The sequence below is a fragment of the Poecilia formosa genome, unplaced genomic scaffold (genome assembly GCF_000485575.1).
Source record: "Poecilia formosa unplaced genomic scaffold, Poecilia_formosa-5.1.2 Scaffold270, whole genome shotgun sequence".
NCBI lineage: Eukaryota > Metazoa > Chordata > Actinopteri > Cyprinodontiformes > Poeciliidae > Poecilia > Poecilia formosa.
This window is the reverse complement of record NW_006800209.1, coordinates 704316-729058: the sequence shown is the minus strand read 5'-3', so window position 1 is coordinate 729058 and position 24743 is coordinate 704316. Positions and strand designations below refer to the sequence as shown.

The following is a 24743-nucleotide window of genomic DNA, read 5'->3' as shown; positions in this document are numbered from 1 at the left end:
GCCAAAACAATGGCGATGACAACCAACGGTGGGGTTTTGTTTATATACACAACCCACTGCTGCAGCTGAGCGACTGTATTAGCAGCGCTGGTCAGACTGCGTTCCCCACCAATAAATGGCTGGAGTGTAATGTGCCTTGACCTTCTAGCTTTCTTTCAGCAGCTCTTTACGTATATTGCCGTCTCTCCTCGTAAATCACTTGGGCAAATGGCGTCCTTCACCCCGCTGCCTCCTGTCCCCTCCCTTAAAGGCTGAGGGGACATCTTTGCCTCGGCTGTACTCAATTGACAGCCGTGGCAGCTCCCTCACATGAAGGCAGGGAGAGGGGGGAACAAGGCTCACAGAGGGGGAAACGATACAATGAATAATTGTCTTTCATAACACGCCCCACCCCTCCTTTATTAGCATCAAACAATAATTAACAGGGAACAAGGGGCGATGGAAAGTCTGCTTCCCGTTTTCTGGAACAAGGGGGTCAATATGCCCCTCAACCCTTCCCCCGTCCTCACCGTCAAGCAGAAGACACCTCATCGCTCTAAAAACACACTCTTAGCTTATTTATGACGCTCAGCAGGAGAAAAAGGCGGCATTCGTGCTGCGCTCAGCAAAAACTGGCCAGGCCACTTTACACTTTTAGGCGGCGTGGAGATAGAAAGAAGTGAAATTTCATTTCTTTCCATCTCCACGCCGCCCCACCCCCCCCGACATTTCAATAATGAAGACGAAACAAATATAAATAAATTGTTGTCGTCGGGAGTGGGAGCCAGTGAAAATGTTTTTGTTTAACAGAAATTTAAAAAAAAATAAAATAGCCCCGGACTGACAGTAACAAAGCCATTTGTGATCAAATTAGCTTTGCACTAAGAGCTCCATTGATCTCGCAGCTCGTCTGTGCGGATGACTCCTGGAAAGGCAGCTGGTAATCCAATAGCAGGGATGGGGAAGTGCTTCAAGGACTCCGCTGTGTTTACCAACCTATTCCCCCGCACAGACGGCCCGACAAGTCAGCGAACGGCACTCTCCGGACTGATTGGAAGCCTCGGGGCCATGGGAGCGACGGTGAAATGAATAAGAGCCGCAGTGTGACTGAAACCAAGGTACTTGAAAGCCAAAAGTAATTGCTTTCACCGCAGCTATCATGTAATGAGTAAACAGGATGATTCAAGCAGAGTTTAAACGAGCGCTTAAATGTACTGAGCAGTAACACTGGCGCCCTAATGGAGGCTTCACTTCTTAATCCACACGTAAACTCTACCACAAAATAATGACCATCAATTTAAAGGATCTGGTCTCTCAATGCTGAGTGTTGGCGCTTCAAAACCGCGTCATCTTCCAATATACTCTTCCTGCAGTTTAAAATTATCCTCACCAGATGACCGAGGAAGTGCTCGAGTAGTCGGGGGAGGGGTTTTCCAAGCTGGACAGAAATCATTGAACACATGGGTGCCCCTCCCCCACGTGTAGCTGCACAGCCAAAGTCAGCTACCTAAAATAAGGCTAGTTTCTTTTGGTTGCATTAAAGACTGAATTTGGCAATCTGGAAATGCCCTGTTAGATCAAAAACACATTTTATTATAGGTGTAATATTTCATTGGGCTGCCTATAGATTTGATTATAGCACACATTTTCTGCAGCTTTGTTTCAATAAGTTTCCACAATGTCACAAGATTTATTTCCATCCAGTGTTGCATTAATTTTCACCAAGACCTTGTACCGACCACTGCTTTTCCAGAATATCCTCTGGCCCAAGGAAGAGGGTAAATCTGGACCAATCAGATGACACATGACATTTTTATGTAACTCTAGAGTCTAATTTGTATGCTCCCTTTCAAACTAAAGCCTTTTTTCTCCGGTGAGCTCCAACGACTAGTGGTCATCTATGGCTCCACAGCTGTAAAGTCCCAATCCTTGTTGGTACAGAAATGCTCTTTCTTTCAACATTAAAAACAGCAGTGAGCGTTATGGTTGTTTTACTTCAATTTGATTTCAAAGTGATCAGCAACTATGACCATTCAGGATTTCTATCCAACCACATTTCATCTCAAAGTTGGTTTTTAACAATGCGATGGACAGTTCTTAACCTGATTTTAGTGGTTTCCGCAATACTTTCAGATGTTTTTTTTCTGCTTGATACCAATTATTCGACCATTTGTAAACAAACCAACATCTTTTCCATGACCACGGGATGCAACTTTCTTCATGGCTGTTTAAAAAATGAGAAGCTACTCATTGAATCACTGGGGATTAAATAATTTGTTGCCATCTGAAAGATTATCTCCCAAGAAGTACCTATGCAATTTGGAGGCTTGTAGCTATCTGCTTAGTTAAATATAGATGGCAATTCAGTGCCAAAAAACCCCACTAAAAGTCATGGCATAGACACTAAAGGAGCACGACTTCTTGTCTTGGTAAGGTCACACCATTTTAAATTACAGCTTGCACGCTACATGCTAGTAAGGGGAGGACTGTCTTTTTTCAAAGATTTGTGAATATAAAAGAGCTGGCTTCTTTGTTTCCCAAATGTATATTCAGCTGGCATCTTTCAGAGCTTTCAATTATTATGATTATTATAATTATGTCTTAAGCAGAACCAGAAACACTTGATTTTCTGTTAACAGCAATTAAATCACATGTTTCCATTTTTGTGTACCTACCATAAAATTGTGTTTTTACTCCAAGTTATAATAAAATGAGATGCTTGTACCAACCTACGGCTACAGAACACAAAGTGTAATGTGGGGAGAATCATTGAGGGAACATCTGTCTTTACACTGTAATGGCTTCTCTGCAGCCAGGACAGACACTAACCTTAGCAATCAATTTTGCATGATGTGAGTGACATGCAACAAGCAGCCAGAGGGCAGAGATCCCATGACATGAAACAAAGCAAAAGGGCAACTCGTAGTGCCATTTCCCTCCGCCTCGACGCCAATGCTGTTGTGCATTAAGTGTAATGCTACAACTACAACAGTGTCGTTTCTCACGCAGGCATGCACGCACGTCCGTAATGCATCAAGGATTTATGAGTGAATGCTCAACAACCGACCGAGAGAGAGCATTTCTCTCTCCTTCGTGTCGCTGCAGCAAGGAAAAGCAGTGAGGTCTCTTCAGCAGCCCCCAGACACACCACGAACACACACTCCTCTCATACCACACTAATAACCTTGGGCTGTCTACCAATGACTTTATGAAAGCGTATGGGCTCTAAATAGAAGCTCAATTTCTCACCAGCACTCTGTAACGGCTCTATTTCAGCCACCCTGTCATTAAATATTTATCTTAGCAGAGTGGCAGATATCAAGGTGATAACCATTAAAAAAAAAAAAGTTGTTTTTCTTTAAAACCACCTTTTACATACCATAGCTCTCTCCAACACTGATGTAACATAAACCTATTTTTTTTTAAAGGATTATCTACAAGTGTTCCTTTAATCAATGCGAAGCAGAACCGAAGAAATCCCTGAACAACAGTCCCAGAGGAACACCTTCCTCTGAAGCTCTATCAAGAGGAGGATCTCCTTCACCGACAGCAGACTGTCTGAGTGGGAGTGAGTGTGTTTGAGGATGAAAAGATGTGCTGCTACCTCGCTATGATGTCTTCTCCAACAATCTCAGAACAAAGGCCTGAATTTTGAAGTGGAGTTATGATGGCACAGGGGCTCTTAAGGTCTTCTGTTGCTGTGTGTCCTATTGGTTTCAATCCTTTCTTGTAGGCCGGCTGCTTGTTACGCTCGTGAGATAAGTCATGGCTGTGGGTGGTTGGGCTTACTGCAGCAACCGGTGTGCAGCTCTGGTGCCAAAGCCGACAGTCTGTGGGAGGGATTGTGGGCGTTATGGATCACTAGGAGACAGATGTCCAGTTTTCCCCCAAAGCTGACTCAAGCACTAACCCCTCCCCTCCAAGTATCTGGATGTTTGCAGACTGGACTGCTTTCTGTTGGGATGGTCTTTTCTCAGACTTCAGCACACAAGCCAATCTTATCAGCAAATGACTGAGCAGCTTAGTTATTTATGACACAGTGAACGGGCGCTAGTCAAGTAGAGACGCACGGACCAAATCACTCCGAGCCAATACCGACTTCCAGTTTCCGTCAGACCTGCTGACCCCAATTAAATAAAACAAGACAAAATATGCTGCAGTTCCTTTCATGGAGGTAGTAGTTGTGAATTCAGAAGAAAATGCAAGAACGGGAAATATTACATATTTGTTAAACTCAAAACACTGCATCCAATGTACAAAGAGTTTTGGTGGATTCCTTGAGTTACGATGCTTTTCTAGTTTGTGAAAACAGACGAGGGAAAACTGGCCACTTTTAATCTCTGGCAGGATGAGATTACTAGCACTTAACCCTCAGTAGGGTAAAGTGGATAGCTTTCCAATACATTTGTGTTTCTCAAACTTCATGATACCAGCAGGAGTGGAGTGCAACATAACATCCAGCTATAAAAGTAAATTATAGGGGTCCAGAGAACAAAATTATGTGAGAGTTTAGTGATGGAAAAGATTTAACATTTTTGGTTTTTCATGGTTTCAAAGTCAAAAAGCAATATTCAAGAATATGAAACTCAACCTAATCAACAACTAGCCTGCAGTGGTATTGTCAGTTTTTAGAAATCACGTCTTGACCAAAATGCTGCCACACTTCACAGTGTTGTTAGTCAGTTTGAGGAGCAGCGTTTATTAGCACCGTCAACAAAACAGGCCAACCTAAGAACTACTTACTTCAAAACAAGACTTTTACTCCAACACCAGTATACTCTGTCAAGTTAAAAAGGACGTACAGTGGACCCCTGTCGAGTTGTGGTGCAGTATTCGTAAATTCAGCTATTCAAGAATTTTTATGTGGTATATGGCTCTAAATGTGTCTATTCTCAGATTTCTTTTATAGAGTATATCTAAGATATTCCAAATAAAATGCAGCTTGGGAAGCTGAAATTCCTAGCTGCAATGCAACTCAACAAACTATTGGCTGGCCTTTGCAAAGCACTGGCCAGCATTCATTTTCCTTGGCACTGATTGGCTGTGCCATCAAGAGCAGAAATAAGAAAGACAGTGTGTGTTAGCTTCTGCGGTAGCATGAAGATGGTTTCCAATGTGCATAGTAAGGTATATTTGGTGTTTAAACCGTTAAAATAGGGGGTCTCAAATATTTGCCAATTGCTGATTTTGGCAGTTGGCTATGGTCCCTCACCCTCAACCAATACTGGATGATTCTGTACCTTAATATTCAATAAATCAATAAATATTCTTTACACTCACTAGACCAGACAAAATTCCATGTCAACCACAAGATGGCGCTTCAAAAGGGAAAATCTATTTCGATGAAAAATATTGTTTAATCTTGGAATTACACGCAATGGGCAGATGCATACAAAAGATTTTTACATGATCCAGAGTATGAAGCTTTCATTTTTATGAATAAAAATATTGCTTTGTTGCCAGTAGCAATCTAGTGAGAATATTAGCCAGACTTTACGGGGCAAAAAAAAAAAAAAAAAAAAAAAAAAAAAACCAGGCGTGACCACACGATGAAATGCAACTCTGATTAAAGTATCAAATCAATTCTGCAATTACCCCTTAAGAGCAGATGACTGGCATGGTACGACTGTCTTCCACAAACACAATGAGATCTTCTGCTGCGCTCCAGTAAGCAGAATCAAGCCCTTTGAGCATCTGTTGTCTTTACCTCACCCCCTCTTTGTTTTAGCGTATGCTGTCACAGTTAATGATTTCCTCAAGATTTCCATTTGCCGCGTAGCATTTGCATGCGCGGAGCAGGTACGCGAAACAATGCGCTTACATCCGAGGCGTAGTCAAAAGAGCGACTGGGCAGCGCTTAGAAATTTCAGTACCGCCTTACAGTTTCTGCTTGTTTACATATCTGGATTGTGCAGTCATCCCTTCCAGAGAGAATCACCGCCAGCAAAAACAATTACACCTCCTCCTCCCCCTGCACCCATCTCTTTTACAAGCACAAGCCTCTCGCTGACTGCTTCGCCTCAGCTTGACAATCAAGCCCATTAGGTCTTTCTGAGAATTAATGCTGGTTAACTTAAAGCACTGACACAAATCAAGAATAGTCATTAGGCTGTCTTTTTAGCATAAAAAAAAAAAAAAAAAACAGGAATGATTTGCCGGTTCAGAGAGATCATCTCCCTACATGGAGCCCGGGGCAGCTTTTGCTGTCTACCTCATTATTTTTCAGAAGAACAAGGGCGCTGATGAATCCTGTTGGATTAAATGAAAGGTTGTCTTATTATGACCTGCCTTACACGCAGCAGCAGCAGCAGCCGACTCCTGTAAGCCCGCTCTCCTCAGCAGACAAAAGAAAACGAAGCAACTCGCCAGCACAATAAATATATAGATAAATCACACTCAGCTGAGCTGCGAAAATCAAAGTGAAATAACTGGAGTACATCACTCCCACACTTGCTGTACATTCTTGCTGTGAGAAAAGCTGTCAAGCTTTTTGTGGATACTAAACTGAGTAGATGAGTGGCGACTGTACAGCATAAGTGATAAAAAAAAATAAAATAAAATAAAAAAAGGCATTAATTTCTGCTTGGAGAGAATTTTTCCAGATGTTTGCCTCTGTGTTGTTTCATTACAGAACAAGACGAGGTGGATGCTGTGGGTTTTTTTTTTTTTTCTCTCCCCCATTTAGGTTGCCAGGGCAACAAATAAAACGCAGAATCACCAACACAACTAATCAAATGACAGGGTGACAACAAGTCAATATTGTCTCATTGTGGGGGGACAAGCAATGCTTGTGGATGGTTACAGCTAGCGCTTTGAGGCTTCGGCTCGGGAGCGTCATAATGTGCCAATCTTCGTGCAGCTGTCGAGACCGAATGAAGACGCTGCATTAACGGGAGAGCCTCCGTCCGGCAGGGTCTCACTTACCAGCTCGACTGACTGTGTCTCGACGAGCATGCGCCGCTTGTTGCGAAACAGCTGCGGGTCGTCAAAGACAAAAATGTAATTGCACCTTGATCTGTTGAGGTTTGAGGATGAACAATTCGCTCCGAGAGCAGCGAGAAGAGTGTATTAACAGAGAAACCTGAGTTATTAGGAGAAATTAGAGAAGCACCAAGTGCCATCCGCTCAAGAAATCCAGGCTGGATCCATTTTGAGCCAATTCCTTTGGGCTCACTTCTCATCTTTAAAGGAGGTTTTTTTTTTTTTTTTTTAAATAAGGAAACCTGACAATTAGCTTTGCTATTCAGTACATCTTGTAAAACAAAGACGAGGGGGGTGGGTGGGAGAGATACTTGAAACAAAATGGAGCACACATCATCTCTGCAAGCCTGGTTACACACAAGTGAGATCAATGGGCAAATTTATCAGCAAATATTACCATTCGCCGCCTGGCAAGTAATCATTAAGGAATGGCACTGATGAATTATTCATCGGCTAATGTATAATTCAGACTTAACAGCAGATTCTATGCATAAATAAAGCGGTGGTACATTTAAACACATTAAATGTTTACTTGATAAAATAGGATGTGAGCGCGCCGCGTGAATACTTCCCCCGGTGATGTCGTTTGATTGCCACTCTCCCGTGGATGCGGGGTTGAAAGGTTGACACCTGAATACCGGTTATGGAGACAGAATGTGTGATCTGAACCAAAACGGCCATCTGGGTGGGGTTCAGGGAGGGAGGGAGTGAGGGAGGGGGAAAAAATATAGCCCACCCTGCATGGTTTTAAGTAAGTAAAGATCAGGATTGGTGAATAAAACCAAATATGACAGCCATGCAGTAATTTAATTTTCTGGCACATGATGATTTATGTTCTGTCACTATCTCCCTCAGACATCAGCAGTGTTTAACCCTCCTATCGAGAACGGGAGGCTAAAAGGAGAGTCAATGGGGAGGAGAAAAAGTAGAGAAGCACCAATTAGGATTTTATAGATACCTTTTCTTTTCTTTTTTTTAAACCAAGAACATTTACACATGTAAAAAATAAAAATAAAAAAATCAAATGTGTTTCAGGTTCTATAACATCAATAGCAGTTTAACAGAAGGTCAATAAATTATAAGATGTCCCGAACCTTTATCTATTTTTTATTCAACTTACAAAAATGTCTTTTATAGTTCATATGGCCGGCTGACGCATTGCTGATGCATCGACTTAGAATGGTGAATCTTCTTGGTTTTGATTCATGAATAGCCCTTTGCTTCACAGTCCTGTTGAACCACGTGTTCTTCTCCATCTAACTTTAGGTTTGCTTTTAGTCTTGCTGTCATTTTCCGTGTTTCCCACACATTGTGAGTTTTGTTCTTGATTTTTTTTCCCTTTCCTTTACAATTCTGACAGCCCGTCTGCTTTGCTGTCTGAAGTTGACGCTATCAGACCTTTAACTTCATAAAATATACGGGGAAGATCCCACACCCTAAAATGAAGCGAACCTGCTCTTATCAAGATTAAAATATCAAGATGCAGAACAGGTCGGAAGACGACAAAAATAAGTCATGTTGCATTTAATGAACAAGAAAAAACATCAGATTTTTCAGTATTTCAAATGTCAATCACTGCTCGGGTCAGATTAAGGGATTGACTGTTTCACAGGTACGTTTCTATAAGAAAAAAAAAAAACATCCAGGGATCTGATGGTGCTTAGAGCAGGTGGATCCACAGAGAACACTATTTATGACTGAATTAACAAGGACAGACACCCCCCACCCAACCCCCAACCCAACATGTGAGAAAACGGCCCTCTGATGGGCTCAGCTGCTTTAAACGTGTACAGACACAGATGATTGGAGAGGTGGTTTTCAATTACCCCAATTCCAAACTCTCCGCTTGCTCCTGAGGTTTATTTTAATTAAAGATATCGTCCCCCTCCTGCAAAATGGTCTGATTTTTCTATGAACACTGAAAGCTCCATTTCTGTAGTCACCCACCAGAGGGTACTGCCTCCTTAGCAGTTGCTACCATTGTTACCATGTCCATCTGTGGCTAAAGTGCTCTAAATGTCTCGATGGACTATTTGCAAGGACAATAGGTCACGAAGTGCAGAGAGAGCTTGTTCCATTTAGAGATGAAACCCGTCTACAGTCTCAAAAAAAAAAAAACTGAAGAGACTTCAACACCAGGGGTGAGTTTCTAGAAAGGGGGGGATGGATGGAAGTGGTGGAGACAATAGTATAGAGTCTCCTCAGTGATTCCCCACATGGCTTTTTGACAAAAACCAATCAATCTGGTTTTTGTTTATGATCTAAAAATAGACTTTTTAATGATTCTGTATGCTTTCATTCAGGTTGGATATTACGAAAAACAACAGCGTCGAGCCGTTGTAATTACGACGGACGACAACAGAGACATCCAGTCTATTACCCCAAATGGAAACGATAAAGACCCCGGCAGACTTTCTCATTAGGGAGAAAATGAGAAGAGGCCTGGCGACGCTGCATCAAATGCAACTCAGCGTTCTGCGATTCCTCACACGTTAGATCATTCTGTTTAAAACAACAACAACAACAACAACCTCAAAGTGTTACTCTGCCACCCAGCCGCTGCCTTCATCCAGACAAGGGGGAGGGAAGGAGGGGGGCATGGTGCAATCCCAGTGAGGGCCATCATGCGAGCAGATTAAATAATGTTTTTTCAATGCCCTGTCAAACATCGAGCCAACCTCTGCGGAGCCAGACAGCCGTTGCACGGCGTCACACTATGAAGCGTCTCTTCCCCTCCGCATGGTCAGAAACAGCCTCTTTGATCCTGATATCTCCTCTCTGATTCCTCAGAGGTGACACTCGTACGCGCGCCCCGTATGTGAGCTGCATGTTTACTTGCGCTCCGTACCTTGTCGGCAGCGAGGCTCGTGTTTGTGAAGCAGGGGTGACTCACGCCGCTGCTATGTTTCTCTCACTCCACCCCCCCCCCAACCCCACCACATCGGTTTACATGAATCAACAACGCCGACTGCGGACTCGGACCCCACCGATCAAATTCCACACTGGATTTAATTTCCCACAAAACGCTGGAGCGAAGCTCTGCAAATAGAGATGATTGAAATGATACAGACAGGGGGGAACGGATGTGTGTGTGTGTGTGTAAATTAAGATTTAGGCCGCCGTATTCTCCTCTGAAAGCCGCTGCACTGCGAAACGCTCGGCACTCTCGAGCCATACAAATCCCACGGTGCAAAACAACTCAAACTCCTGTGTACGACTCCATTAAGAGGGCTGACCACTTCCTCTTTCATTCAGTCCACAAGTAGTGAAACTAAATGGATATCCTAACCTCTGGGGGCGGGGGGGGCTGCAGAGGAAGAGGATGCCATTTCTAAAATGAGTTCAGAAGGACAAGCTATGCAAGTTTTCCCATGTGGCAGGGCAGCCCGAGATTATGATTACATGTTATCCAGATGAAGCTGCAGCGGGAATGATTTCTGTCACACTGTTAAAGTGTTTTAAGATAGCAGAGATTAAGTCTTTTTAAAAAAAAAGAAACACGTGAGCTGGCAATAACGGCAGAAAATACATGCATTAGATTTTATTTCACTTGTATATAACTTTGTAAGAGTTCCCCGAATGCAGAAAACACACAACGTTAATGTGGAAACTTAAAAAAAACAAAAAAAAACATGACATCATTGTGCTGCTTTCACACAGTCATTCAGCAGACACCATTCAAAACTACATCTGGAAAGCAGCTAGCAGCATGTGTGTCAAATAAGCTGCTATCCAAACCAACATGGCTAAATAAATGTAATATATATATATATATATATATATATATATATATATATATATATATAAAACGCTGTTGTTACTGTGATTAATCAGTGTTATTTCATACTACAGGCAGGTGGAATAATTATTGCTTTTCGGTTGTAAATAAGAGCGGTTAGATCATGCCCCGTTTACTTTTTGTGTTTTAAAAACCATTATGAGTAACTAGGGTCTTTTCACTCAAGCTCATCATCCAGTGAGAATCACGTTCTGGCAGATGCCTGCTCCAAACATTAAAACCAGCTGAAAGCATCATACATTACACACAATTTCCATTTATTTTGGTTTGGGCCCAACCAGTCCTATGATAGATGATGACTGATTAGCATCACTCATCACATCAACACAGTTACAAACAAACACTAGCAAACAGATAATATTAATTGCAGTGATATAACTTCTCCTTACACCAAATTATGAGTAGGACTTAAAATAACTTTAAAATTGTCAAATCTAAAAGACCTTATAAAAACGTCCCCATATTGCATGGTGCCGAGTTCCTCCTTTCTGTGCCTGAAAAATTCATTCAGAGAACGCACCAGACAAATTCACATCTATATGAATTTTAACGCCGTGTGAGCGCTCGCACGCTTAAACTGTGCGAGAAGTAGATGATCTTCTATTAACCTTTCACAGCCTGTAATGTCACTTTTATTAATGAAGAGGTATCCCCAGGAAACCGAGGAATCGTCCAATCAGAAGCAAATAAAACAAACGTATACTGCAGATGGGAGGGATTAGTTCACCCTGTTAGTAAAGCAACATCTAAGTTCATTAAACAGCAGGGATTTCTTTTTTTTTTTTTTTATCTGCCCCACTGTCCACACACCACGTGGATTTAGTGGGTGATAATCATTTTGATCTGTTATTTCTTACATTTTTAATGGTTTCTTTTTCAATAAACACTTCAATATAATAAATTAGGTTGACACCATTTTTGTCAACCACGGATCTAGTAATTTCCTGTAATCCACCCATCGTCAAGACTCCAATACATAATTAATACCAGCAGGAGATGAGTTTTGAGTTATTTTGGCTTGATCAAAAGTCACAATCTGTCATAGTTCATAACAGTCTGAATACTGAACCACAGAGAGGAGTAAAATGATACACAAACGGTTCCAGTAAATGGATACGAAACAGTTTTTTATGGTAACTGAAGAAGGCCGAGGTTGAAACGGGAAAGCCTGAGTACGCAGCAGTAGCACAGGTGCAAATTGATCTGGAGCCGTCACAGGCGCAGCGAAAAAAGCAAACGATGCCGTTTCCTACTTGGAAGCTCAGCTCAACAACACAGTGTGACGTGTTCTCATCCACATGACTCCGAAAAGGTGTGTAAACTACCAAGAAGAGGAAAGGCAGAGAATGCCAGCCTCTCGTTGTCTTTATTGCACCATTCATCCCACTCAACCTGCATTACTCACATCTGAATCATCAACAGCAGAGGTCACCTCTCGGCTAATAAAGGAGCTTAAAAAAAAAAAGAGAGAGAGAGAGAGAGAGAGAATAAAGTGGGAATAGAGGAGATTAGCTCCTAGCAATTAGCAGAGCTATATCCAAGCCCATTTAGTAGTGAGGCAAGAATTTAGGAAGCCGCCGTTTTATTTGAAAGAGTTAACCACTTCCTCTTGTCTTCATTTGAATCTCTGTCAGGTGGAAAGCTGTCTTTGTGCTCATGACTCCAAACACAACATGGATCTGTTTACAGTTATTTAGGTAAACAAGCCCACCTCCCTCTTCCCAGCGACCCGTAAACACCACATAAGCCGTCTTTTAGACAAATAACTGTAGACTGCGACTAAATCCTAAGCTCCTAAAACACACACCCAAGCACATACATACATCCATATCCCTCCAGCCAACCGTTCCCCCTCCTCCCTCCTGCTCTGTTCAACAACAGACTAGGACCCCCACCATCACCAAGCACACACAAACAGAACGAGAGCTGCATGTGCTTATGCCAGAGTTCATAGCCTCTGGGGTTGAGAAGGGGAGAGGAGTGGAGTGGGGGGAAGAGGGGGGGGTTCAAGTTAATTTGGCCCTTCAACAGTTTGGATCTTTTTGAAGCTGATCTCACACCCACACTTCCCTAGCCACATTAAAAAGAAAGAAACCGAGCTATTTTCCATCTTTACAGTGTTATGACACCAGAAAACTCAAATTGATAGTCCCATTCATTAAGAGGGGCCTCACCCTGGGTGGGGGGGGGGGGAGGCAGACAGCACTATTGCTGCTACCCTCCTTATTTTTCTTGCATTGCCGTTTTATTTACCTGGATGTGACTTGGGGACTTTCTTAAATCAACCACATATAGGCAGAAAAACAAAACAAAAAATAATTGATTCAATATGCGAGAACATGCGTGCCCAATTAAATTTCAGGATCTGGCCGAAAAGTTTTATTTCAAAGGGAATGAGAGACGAGTGACTTTTAGTTCACTCTAAAGAAATGTGGTTATATGACTCCAGCAAACATTTACTAGCACAATCACTTTATTATTTTCGATTTAATGGTTTCTTTATAGTTACAAAAGTGGAGTCGGAAGGGATTATAAAACTATGCACAGACAAAAATGAGCAACATTTAGATTTGGACGTTTTGTGGCAATGTTTTGATTGTTTATTTTGAGGAGGGTGATTTGTAGTCATAACTTACAAGCATGTCCAAAATTATTCATACTCCTTACAGATTGAGGTTTAAAATGATTTTTATGAAACAGAATACTTTGTTTCTGATTAGAAATGAGACGGATTCACCTATCATCAAAAAAATAATAGTTGAATTTAAAGTGTCAGTTTTGTTTTTATTAACATTCCAATTAGAAAAAGTAATATTTATACCCTTCTCAATTAGAAAAAGGAAAACCTTTCAGTGCCAAGTAAACCCAGAGTTGTGCATGTTTCCACTGGTGTTTTAATTATTTAGCCTTAGCAATGAGCTCCAAGTCTTTGAGGTTGGAATGTCTCCTTGCCATCACCCTAATCTTTAGCTCCAATCACACATTCTCTTTGATTCAAGTCGGAACTCTCGCCGAGTCGCTCAAAAACGTTAACATTACACCCAGTCAGAAGAAACATTTTGGGTAAGTAAAACAAAAAACAAAAAAAACAACATGACTAAACCTAAATCTGTCAGAGTGGGACTAATTCATTTTGTCTTTAACCTGCATTCGTGACCCCCAGTTTAATTTAACAGACTTTTAATACTTTGGTGAAACTGTTTTGACAACACTTTCTGCAAACATGCCTCCTTTAAAGTAGTCCTCAGGGCAGAGAGGTCGTCATGCTTACCTCATTCTCCACACAGCACAACCTATCAGTTATTAAAACGCTATTACAGAGCAGCCAGGTCACTGAGGGAGCTCCACAGTCTACAGCCAAGTTTTACAACAGTGCGGCCAACTTTCAGCTCCCCAGAGCACTCAAAACATTTGACTCCAGGTCACTCACGCTTCCTCCTCCGGGTATAAACAAATTTAGGAAACTTCTGACTGAAACTACAAGTGTTAACCCGGCTATCACCCACACATTGCTCCACCTTCCTCAAACAAAACTATCCTGCAATCATTTCTTTTTCTTTTCTTTTGTTTTTTTAACTCACCCGCCAGTCTGCTGATTCTTGGGAGTCCCAAAGACCGCTGCAAACAAGTTGAAAAAAACAAAAAAAACAAACACGATCCTTGACCCGCGGAATATGGTAAAAATCCAAGAACCGGCGAAAGACAAGGGGAAGCTGGACACTTTGTGTGTTTTTAAATCCCGTGTTTAAAAAAAAAAAAAAAAAAAAAACGCAGCCCGCACGGGGGAGAAAGGGGGCTCAGGCAGGCGAGTAGTACTACTTGCTTCAACAAAAGACGGTTTCACTTCACTGATAGACTGCTCACGTCCGAAATAACCGAGGAAACGGGCGCTGCAACGCTAGCTCGGCCGCCCTCGGAGCCGCTCCTGCCGCCTTCGGCCGCGCTGTTGTCGCCGTCGATGATAGCGTCCACATGAAAAGTAGCACGGCGCTTGTTCCGAGCGGTAGGAAACCAGCGAGTTCTCCGTTAACAGGCTCTGCTTCCTTTTTCCACACACACACACACACACACACATACACTCACACCACACACACACTGCTTCCCCCCAGTCTGTTCTCCCTCTTTCCTACACACACACACACACACTCTCCCTATCGCTCCCTTCGTCTCTGTATGCCCTCCTCCTCCTCCTCCTCCTCCTTCGCCTCCACCACCTCCTCTTCAGCTGTTCAACAGACGCATCCACATGGCTGACCTAGTCTTTCTTTATCCACACACTAGTGAAGGAGAATCACACCGAATGCACTTTTGTTTAAAAAAAAAAAATGGAGAAAAAGCGGAAAAGAAGCAGAGTGAAACAAAAACATGGAGTGGATTTAAAATAATCGTCGGGGACAAAAGGGGGTGGAGGTGAAGGTGGGGGCGTCAATGGGGCTGTTGATTGATGGGGAAGAAGGGCTGTGTGCAACTGCATGAGGCAAAGTGGCCTGGTCGACCATCATCATCATCATCATCATCATCAGCGGATCAATGATAACGCTTATGGGAATGTGACTGAAACACAAGGGCGAGACAAAGAGAGCCGTGAAAGCCTTAATAGATTATAATATGTTTCCCCCCCCTGCACGGAAATGACGTGTTTTAATGTATAAATAACTGCATATCAGAGCAGGTCGCTGGTTTAAATCTGAAAACATTATTATATGCACCTCTGGGGGAAAACACACTGAGACGGAGGCGAGTGGATCAGGCTTGTGCATCTCATTTGCATTTTTGTACAATGAATTAATTAGTCACCCCACCCATTAAAAAGGCAGGAACAAGCAGGGATGATGATGTGACTATAGTTCATTAGCCATATTTGGGAGGCTGATTTTAACAGCCTGCACTTCACGTTGGATTTTGATCACACTTATTTTCCAGTCTTTGTGCTGCTTTTGTTTTACGGCAGCCAGGCAGCCAGCAGCGGTTCTGGGTGAGAACCTTCTACCACGCCCTAAAAATAATAACCTGCGAGACATTAGGTGTTATGGTTTACGATACAGGTAGCTCGACTAGTCTGCCACTTTAGATTCCATCTGTAGTGTCAACAGCAAGTCAAGGTATATCATATTTTCCTACAGTTATGACAATATTTACAGTGTGTGAAACAGAGGGGAGGCATCCACTCTAAATTGATTGGACAAGCCGTAAAAGGAAGTGACCTTTTTTTTTGTTGTTGTTGCTGCTGCCGATTGTCTGTGCCGCCCCCCAGGCTGTGGCACCCTGGGAAGTGAGCTACGTCGTCCAACATAAAGAGATAAAACTGTTCAAATCTCACATAATATTCAATATATCTGTATTATTTTCTGAAATCTTGGATTACACACAACGACCAGTTATTATGATTTCCATTTGGTACAGTTGACTAATGAAATGTAAAGGACTATGGAAAATCATCAAACTGTAATGGTTTTGGGGGAGAGATATCAAATTATTAGATTCACATTTTCTTACAGTAAAGTAGGAAATGTTATAATCCTACGTAACTCATAGGTTGTCAAAGTGGGTATGAAGTAACATGCTAAACAAAATCTAAAGCTATCAAAAACCAAATGTAATAGGTTTAAGGGATCGGCTCAACTTTCTTCTCGACCATGATATTAATGATTTAAAAAAAAAAACATAACTTTGGTAATTAAACAGATTTTAAACAGATTTTAACTGTAGATAATTGTGTGAAAACTGTATTACAACCCATTTATTTTGCTTGGGTCAGACAGCTGTATAGAAATAAAAGATTAGGACACCTGATCGGACCTTTAACAACTAACTCTATGGTAGATGTTATTTGTTGTTGGAATCATTCAACGATATTTTCCGATACTGTTTAATGATGAAATTGCTTTTAAGTCATCAGGTGTCAAACATCGTACCAATAATCCCAAGCTCCACTTAAAGAAGTCCACTGCAAAAAATACTAAATGGTGAAGGGGCAAAAAGATCAGAACGGCAGACTATCAACAACTCCAGATTGTTTCGTCTTTGTCTACAGAGATAATAAGAACTCTCGCCACACATGTAGAAGTGAGAGCGGCAAAACAAAGATGGCCTCTCTTAACTTATAAATTAAAAGGATAATTTTCATTAAACCAAGCTAGTAGCTTGACACATTTTCATCGTCTTAAGCGTGATATTGGATCGCTGTCAGAATCCAATTAACTAAAGCAAATAGTCTGGTGCTGTGGGCTCTTTTTTTTTTGCACTAAGCCAAACAGGGGCAGCAGGAGAGATGGGCAGTGAGGATCAATAGAAATTGAGTTGAGGACGGGATGGAGGGAGGGAGGGGGCTTCATTGTGCTACAAACCACGTTGGGTCGTCTTTGCTTTAGCAGCGCTGGGGGTGGTAAGGCTTCTGCTGTGTGCTGCTAAAACCTCCCTCCAGCTCTACGGGCAAAATGTCCAGAGAAGTCGTACTTCCCCCCCACCTTCACACAGTAACCCAACACCACAGCAGCCGTTGCACCTCCCTCATCACAGTGTGTATACATTTCACAAGGTCAACGTTTATGATATTTACTCCCACCCACACACAGTTTGGACACCGTTCCTCGGCTACACAACCATTCGAAGGCTTCGAGGCTGATAAGGAGGTGCAAATGCACATCCATCTCGACTTCTAATGCACGACTTGACAGTTTACCACCAAATGTTTAAAGAAGAAGAGTCAAACGCCAGCGTTTACAGGACAACGCGAGACACTCGCCGGGCTCGGGGCATCAGCGAAGCGCGCCGAGTGCTGCGAATCCTCTCTGAGGGCTATGCACGGCAAAGCTGGATTGGCTGGAGGGGGAGGCTTCCCTTCCCTAGCAGATGAGATCCCATTATCAGGCAGACGAGAACTCCACCTCCAGGATTTCACAGCTCCTCTGTTTATCACATGGCTCTGTCAAGTTGGGCACCATTAACCGATAATGAAAGAAGACAACCGGTGCAGTTACAAGCAAAGCACTCCACATTCTACAGGCCTAAGCATGTATCAGGGAAGCTGACTGTGTCTATTCAATTCTGCTCTGCATTCAAACAGGCCATCACAATACCTTTTTTTTTTTTCCCCCCCTGAGCACCTTCTTCTACAGCTATTGTGCTTCAGATCCTGACAGAATAAAAATGCTACTAACCTGCTCTCTGTTCTGAATTCAAGGGAAATTAAATCCAACAGGGCTGTGAGCTCTTTGGAGAACGGAAAATACCTTTCTCATCAGTTTAAAAAGAACGCTTCCCTTTAAGAGGAAATAACCGCACGGGTAGATGCATCACGAAAAGCGCAGGTAAATTAATCCACAGTTCTGTCAAAAAGCATTTGTCCATTTGCATATGTATTTTACTATTTGTTTCAGCTCAGGTCATCAAATGCATTTCGATGTCAGAGAACGTTAACCTGAATGTACACAAAACTGTAAATGTTTAGGCCTGACCCGTAGAATCGAGAAACCAGAACTTGTCCGACCAAATGTTAAAAATAATAATTAAAAAAAAAAAAACCTCACAAAGAAGCACACAATGCATCGATCTAAAGACATGATGAGAAACACAGTCATTGGGATCCGTTAGTCTGGAAATAGTTACAAGTCCAGAGAACCACATGGAGAGTCGTTATCCACTCAGAGAAAACATGGAACCTCACAAAGACGAGACAAAATAATTTTAAGAGTGAATTAGCGACTGCGGGCCTAAAAGATCTCAGATCAAGTTTATTATTGAACAATAAGACGAATAGATTTGGCAAAAATGTCCTCTACGAAAGAGTTTAAAGGTCAAAAACTACTGCTGAACATATAGGCTTATATTAAATTTACTGAAAAACATATTGATAACCGAGATTTTTGGGGGGGAAATAATCTGCAAATTGGCCGACAGTTAAACATAACGATGGCAGTGTGAAGATCTGGAGCTGATTTGCTTCTTCAAGATGTAGATGAATTGCTGTAATTCAATTGTTAGGTTTAGGGAGAAACTACTTGTCACATAGGCACAAGTTGGTTAAATAGCATTTTCCCCCTTCATAAATGAAATAATCATTTGGAAAACCACTGGTTGAATTTACTCAGTTGTCACTTATTACAATGAAAAATGTAATCAAGGCAAAGAAAACAACAAAACAAAACCCCAACTATCCCCATTCCTTGTCTGTCTAATCCTTCCACACCTCATGTGCCCTTGCAGACATGTAAACTCATTAAAAATGGATACTTGGTTGACACAAACGATTTGCTTTAGTCTGATTTCGACGGAGGAGGAAGAAGGAAAAAAAAAAAAAAAACCCACACAGGTCACTTAGAGGAGGCAAATGGAGCAAGCATGGGAGCCAACAGTAAAAGTGCTCAGCAATACAAATAAGTCAGCCAGTAGCTGAAACAACAGGGGGAGAAAAAAAAAAAAGTGACACGGATGACTGAGCCAAAACGGAGAGGAGAGAGACTTGGCAAGCCTCGGAGGACTCGGCCTCTTAAGCATTCATATCTAGTAAGTTAATTTAATACATTCACCGGGGTGAGTGGACGAGTTAATGTGAAGAGGGGTTTGGGAGAGGACAAGAGACTTGTAAACCAAAAAGCGGGTTAGGTTTGATGGTGGTGCTTGGTAGTAGGTGAGGGAGGTTGTAAGTCAGTAGCTCAAGTTTAACACATGACTAAGTCTCTAAAGTGTAACACGCTCACCTCCCTGGTGCAGAAATATCATAAAAAGCGGGGGGAAATGACTGTGCTCGATTGGACTTCATGCAGGCATTATCTGAAGCAGCCTCTCTTCTTGTATTAGGAGTAGGAACAGTGGTTTTCCAGATGGGGGCTTTAAAGCAGCCACACGTACTATATCCATAAAGAACAAAGGCTCTGTGTGAGCGCTGTTAGAAGTTACTGTTCCTCATACGCCGTCCCTCCCCTTTCTCTTGCTGGCAGGCAAGACCGACTTCAAATCATTCGTTGCCCTTTTTAGCCTTCACAGAACCTTAAAGGGAGCACTTTACAAGTTGGGGGGGGGAATCTGAGGGAAAAATAGGCCTCAACACGACTAATTAAAACAAGACAGTTTGCCTGGAGGGGGTCGGGAGAAAAGGGGAAACTATAAAACAATCCTATTCAATTCCTCAGAAAGTTACTCAAGGAAATCACTCAAGGAAGTGCTTGCTTAATTTATTCTTTAAGGACTTTTCATAAATCTGCCGAAATGTTTTTCACGATTCACAAACACGAACCTTAATTTCATTGGGGTTTTATTTTGATAAGACTCATACAAAGAAGCACATAATTGTGAAGTGGAATGACAAAAACAGATGCTTTCCACAGGTTTTTTTTTTTTTTTTTACAGATAAACATTTAAAGGATATGGTCTGCATGTGGGTTAAGCCCCCTATGAGTCTGTACGGATCACATTTTGCTGTAATTGCGGCTGCGAGGGATACATATTCAAGGTTTCCCCCTGAAGCCTTGCTAAGCCCGGTGGTTGGGTTCTAGGGCGGTCATTTATCTAGCAGCCTGTTGTGCTTTTGAGTTAAAAAATGTTTAAAGTTGACAGGAAATTTGGAAATATCACTTGATAATTATGTGTTATTGAAAAATTGGAAGATTAATACCTGAAGCCCAACTGTAAGGTCTTAAGAAATGCAGACATTTTAAAAAGACTTAAATAAATAAGCAACACTCAGCCTGGTGGGGGCACAAGAGAAGCCTGGTGGCCTGCCAGGCTTACAATACCCTGAGGGAAACCCTGAAATTTCTACCAGCTTTGCCACATCTAGACAGTGACATTTTTTAAACTTTTTTTTTTTTTTTTGCAAAATATTTGAAACTCTGTCAAATTGGAAGATGAAGTGTTTCGAAATCCCTGGTAACAAAATCATCCCCACAGCACTCAGTTCTGGATGAGTAATTAAAGGTTTTATCAATTCATTTTTGCATTTAGTGGTGTACAAAACAAACAAACAAACAAACAAACCCCAATGTTTTCAAATATAATTAGTCAAACTCTAAACATTCGGTCTTGGTTTTCCGAAACACCAGCCTCGAGTCCAAGCCTGTCTTCTTGCCCCTCTTCCATGCAAACCCAGATTTATGAACTTTATGCATATACTTTAAACAGATTCTTCCTCCTGAGTTGTGTTTTTTTGTAGCGTCACCAAAGTTAGCCTGGGCCTCTTGTGGTGTCATAATCTGTCTATCAGATTAACAGGAGTTCACATTTTTCATTTTTTTTTTTTTTATTTGTGAAAGAAAAAACAAACAAATTCCTTCCATTTAACTGCTGTGGGTTAAACATTGTGTTGGTTTACCAAATAAAATCCCAACAAAGTACAATGAAGTCTCTGGTTGTAACATGAAAATGTGGAAAAAGTTCAAAGCCTATAAATCCATTTGGAAGACATTGGTATCACTTAAGCACAAATTTAAAGAAAGCATAGCAATATCCTCTCATCAAAGACCCAACCTGTGAGAACAAAGACGCGCTATCCAAACATATTCTGAGCGAGCTGCTACCGAGCAAGCCTTTATTTGCCGTCATTAACACAGCAGTAAAAATGCAAGCGAAGCTGAGGAATAGTGTTTCACTTTAAAGCAATCAGTGCAAGGTCTACCGTCACATAGCTATCTTGTTTACATAGCTATTCACAGTCACATTTGGCAGCTCCGCAACGCTGAAAACCAAGACACTTGTAGGCTACATATGTCTAATCTCTTTGCCAAGCTACACAAGCTACTCAGGAGAGTAAAACTCAAACGCAGCTGCCATTTTGTCATCTAGAGTTTGTTTTTCTTTTTTTTTTTAAAGTAAACCTTACTCCAGATGGAAGCAGCTGCCACCGCGAGATAAATTGATCGAAAACCCTTTTCTTCCAAAACGCAACAAAGCCTTAGCGTAATATAATGAGACTACGACACCTATACGGGGAACAAGATTTTCCTAAAGCCCTACAGTTTAAAAAAAAAAAAAGAGATCTGGCTTGCGAGACGGAAGCTGTAAAAAGCTTAAAAGAAATGAGCAGAATGAGTTGCAAACAAATGCATACATGGATTACTTCAGATGGTGTTTCCCTAAAGCCCCTGATTTTCCACAGACATTCTCTCACATGGACAGTCTGTGTGCTGATTCTCCAGGCCAAACAGGGCCTCATTCATCAGAATAAAAGAGCAGTTCAGCTTGCTGTAGCTGCACAGAGAGAACAGGCTCCGAGGAATGAGACTGTATGTACTTCCAGGAGGCCCAAACGAAGAGAGACAGACGGGGCGCTGCGGTGCAAAGGAGGAAGTTTACATTTCGGGCAAGTCCTTTTTGTGAACAAAGACACGAGCAGGATAAACAAACAGTACATGTGTCTGAGTCCGGCGAAGGAAGAAGAAGAAGAAGAAAAAAAAGAAAGGAAAAAAATCCTCTGCTTGTACAGAAGCACAGTGATTAAGCGTGGTCGGGCGTTATCTAAGCATATGAGGGCCTGAAAGCATGAGACAGAGTGGCAGTTGGGGTGTGTAAGTATTGTGTGGTTACTGTCTCCGGGCTAATGCACTCAGATAACCACTGACTGCTCCATTTCACACAAGGCACATTGTGGTCTCACCTCCACACGCTGCCACCCTGTGGACAGAGAGCAGGGGTGCAGCTTTGTTCAATTTGGGGTGACGGGGGAGTAGAGGGGGGGCTGAGGCTGAAAGACACAACATTACCTCCACACACAACAATCCTTGATGTGTGTAGGTTCAGTGTTGTGTCCTTTTTCTGTTTTACCGCAGATTTTTATTCAGCAATCACTTCCTCTCTGCTCACGCTGCTAACAAAGTAGAAATATAGTTCACAGACGGTGATGATCAACGAGTCATGAGTGGTTCAAGACAAATTTTTTTTACACCTTGGAATGTTTTCCACCTCACATTATTCACGACTTTTATTCCAGCGGTCTCCAACTCCAATCGTCCAGCGCCGCTGTCCTGCAGCTTTTGGTTGCATCCCTGCTCCAATGCACCTGAATCCAATGAATGGTTAATTACCAGGCCCTTTGCAAAACACTGCTGACATGCCAAGGAGGTAATTCAGGTTTTTGGTTCAGGTGTGTTGAAAAGCAGGGATGAATCCAAAAGGTGCAGGACAGCGGCTCTGGAGGACTGGAGTTGGAGGCCGCTGCTCTGGACGGTTCCAGGCTCTCCAGAGCGCTTCGTTCGCTACAGCTAAAGGCTGAATACAAAAAACCGGCATGGATTTATGGTAAATATTTTTTACAGTAGATAGAAAAACCTGAAGAAAAAAAACAGGAAGGAAAAAAGGAAGTAGCTTAGTAAGGAAAGAGGGAATTAAGTGAGGAAGGAAAGAAAGAAACAGGACCAACTGGGACATAAAAAAACAGGAGCAAAGGACAGAGAAAAGGAAATATTGAAGGCTGGAAGCAGGGAAGGAAGCAATGAATAAACAAAGAATGAAGTGAGGCCAGAAGTAATAAGGAAGGGTGAAAGGAAGAAACTAAAGACTGAAGAAAGGAACAAAGAAATTAACTAATGAAGTAAATTCGTAATAAAAAAAAGGACAGAGCAAAGGGAGGATTAAAACAAGGACGAAAGGAGAAGTTGGAGGAAAAAAAAGAGGAAGCCAAGGAAGGGTATGAAGGAGTGAGGAAGAAAAGGTTAAAACAAGGATGAGGAAGTAGATTATTGCTATCAATAAAATAAAATAAATCTGATTAAATGCATGAAATTACTCTTTTTTTAATTTATTTATTTACTTGGTCTCCTGAAGAATCCCATTACAAAGCAGGTAATGGATCAGTCTTTGTGTTTGTGTGGCTCTGTTAAAGTGGCGTTCAGTCAATCCAGTTACCTAAAAATGAACGGAAAGCTCTGAAAATCCTCACTTTGCACGTGATCACAATAAACGCTACACACAACAGAAGTAAGTGGCAGAAAGGAGGAATGAAGCAGGGAAAAGGAAGGCACACCGCTTTTAAACAATCAGCTAGGGAGTCAATTTCCAGAGTTTTCCAGGCTGCATTCGAACCCTGATGAATAAGAGCGGCGTAATCTGATAGACAGACGTACGGGCTCAGCGTGTCAGCACTGGATGCAGCGAGAAACCGAGAGAAAGGATGTGGAGGCAGCAGACAGTCACAGTGCTGAGGCTGCATCAGAAGATTAGACTGTTTTTTTTTTCTTTTTTCGTTTGTTTCTTCTTTTTTTTTCTGCAGGTCCGAATGGCTAAACTGCAAGTCTGTGTGCAGTCAGAGCAGACAGTTTGGAGATCAGCACTGGGGTCAAGAGGAGCCACTTAGTTGTGCTTTGGCCTTCCAACCCTGACAGCGTTCAGAATCAACTATTACACTGAGGGAGTAGATAGGGGGGGTGAAGCTTGGCAGGCGTATGGCAGCAGGAGGCAACTACATTTTGTAATTCATGATGGCTTTACTTACAACTTCGCAGACTTCAAAGCAGGACTAATGGGATCAGTAGGAAGGTGGTAAGATCACTTTTTAGCCAGAATCTTCCTTATATTAGTGAGCGGCACTGGCACTGATCCCAGTTAAACATCCTCTAAAAAAATAAAAAATAAAAAATAAAAAAAACCTGCCAGACTGCAGAGGCAACCTTATTTGAGCCACAACCGATCCAACTCCTGACCGCCTCATTAATTAGCACATTTGGGTTATTATGAGATTAAATGGGATTTGCAAATAAGGCCACCCAGACACTTGGGTATGACTGAAAAGGAAAATCTTGAAATCAAAGGAATGAATTTTATTTTGGATTAGATGATGATGACATGGCAAAATTGACGCCTACGCGCCTGCTAGCTCTCGTCTTTGATTGTCTAGACAGAAATAAACTAAGAGAAAAATCTACTATGACCACACAGACTTGCTACTCAAGAGTAACTGAGCGGCAGCTTTCTGTGAAGTCCTCGCAAATACGTCCATACCAAGTATCAGACGTGAAAGACGGCCTGTGTTTGCAGAGGGAGTGTTTTTTTTTTT

The 24743-nt window shown here is 42.0% G+C and overlaps 1 protein-coding gene across 4 annotated transcripts in view; it reads right to left on the bottom strand.

The window, feature by feature from the left end:
• The window catches only part of rerea (arginine-glutamic acid dipeptide (RE) repeats a), a 180676-nt gene that overhangs the window by 113545 nt on the left and 42388 nt on the right, over nucleotides 1-24743 (bottom strand). The window contains exon 1 of one of the 4 annotated variants that reach the window (XM_007570935.2): nucleotides 14341-14873. The exons of the other annotated variants lie outside the window; for them this stretch is intronic. The gene's annotated coding sequence lies outside the window, so the exon portion shown is untranslated. Of the gene's footprint in view, nucleotides 1-14340; nucleotides 14874-24743 lie in introns of those variants that run through there. 4 annotated transcript variants of the gene reach the window in all.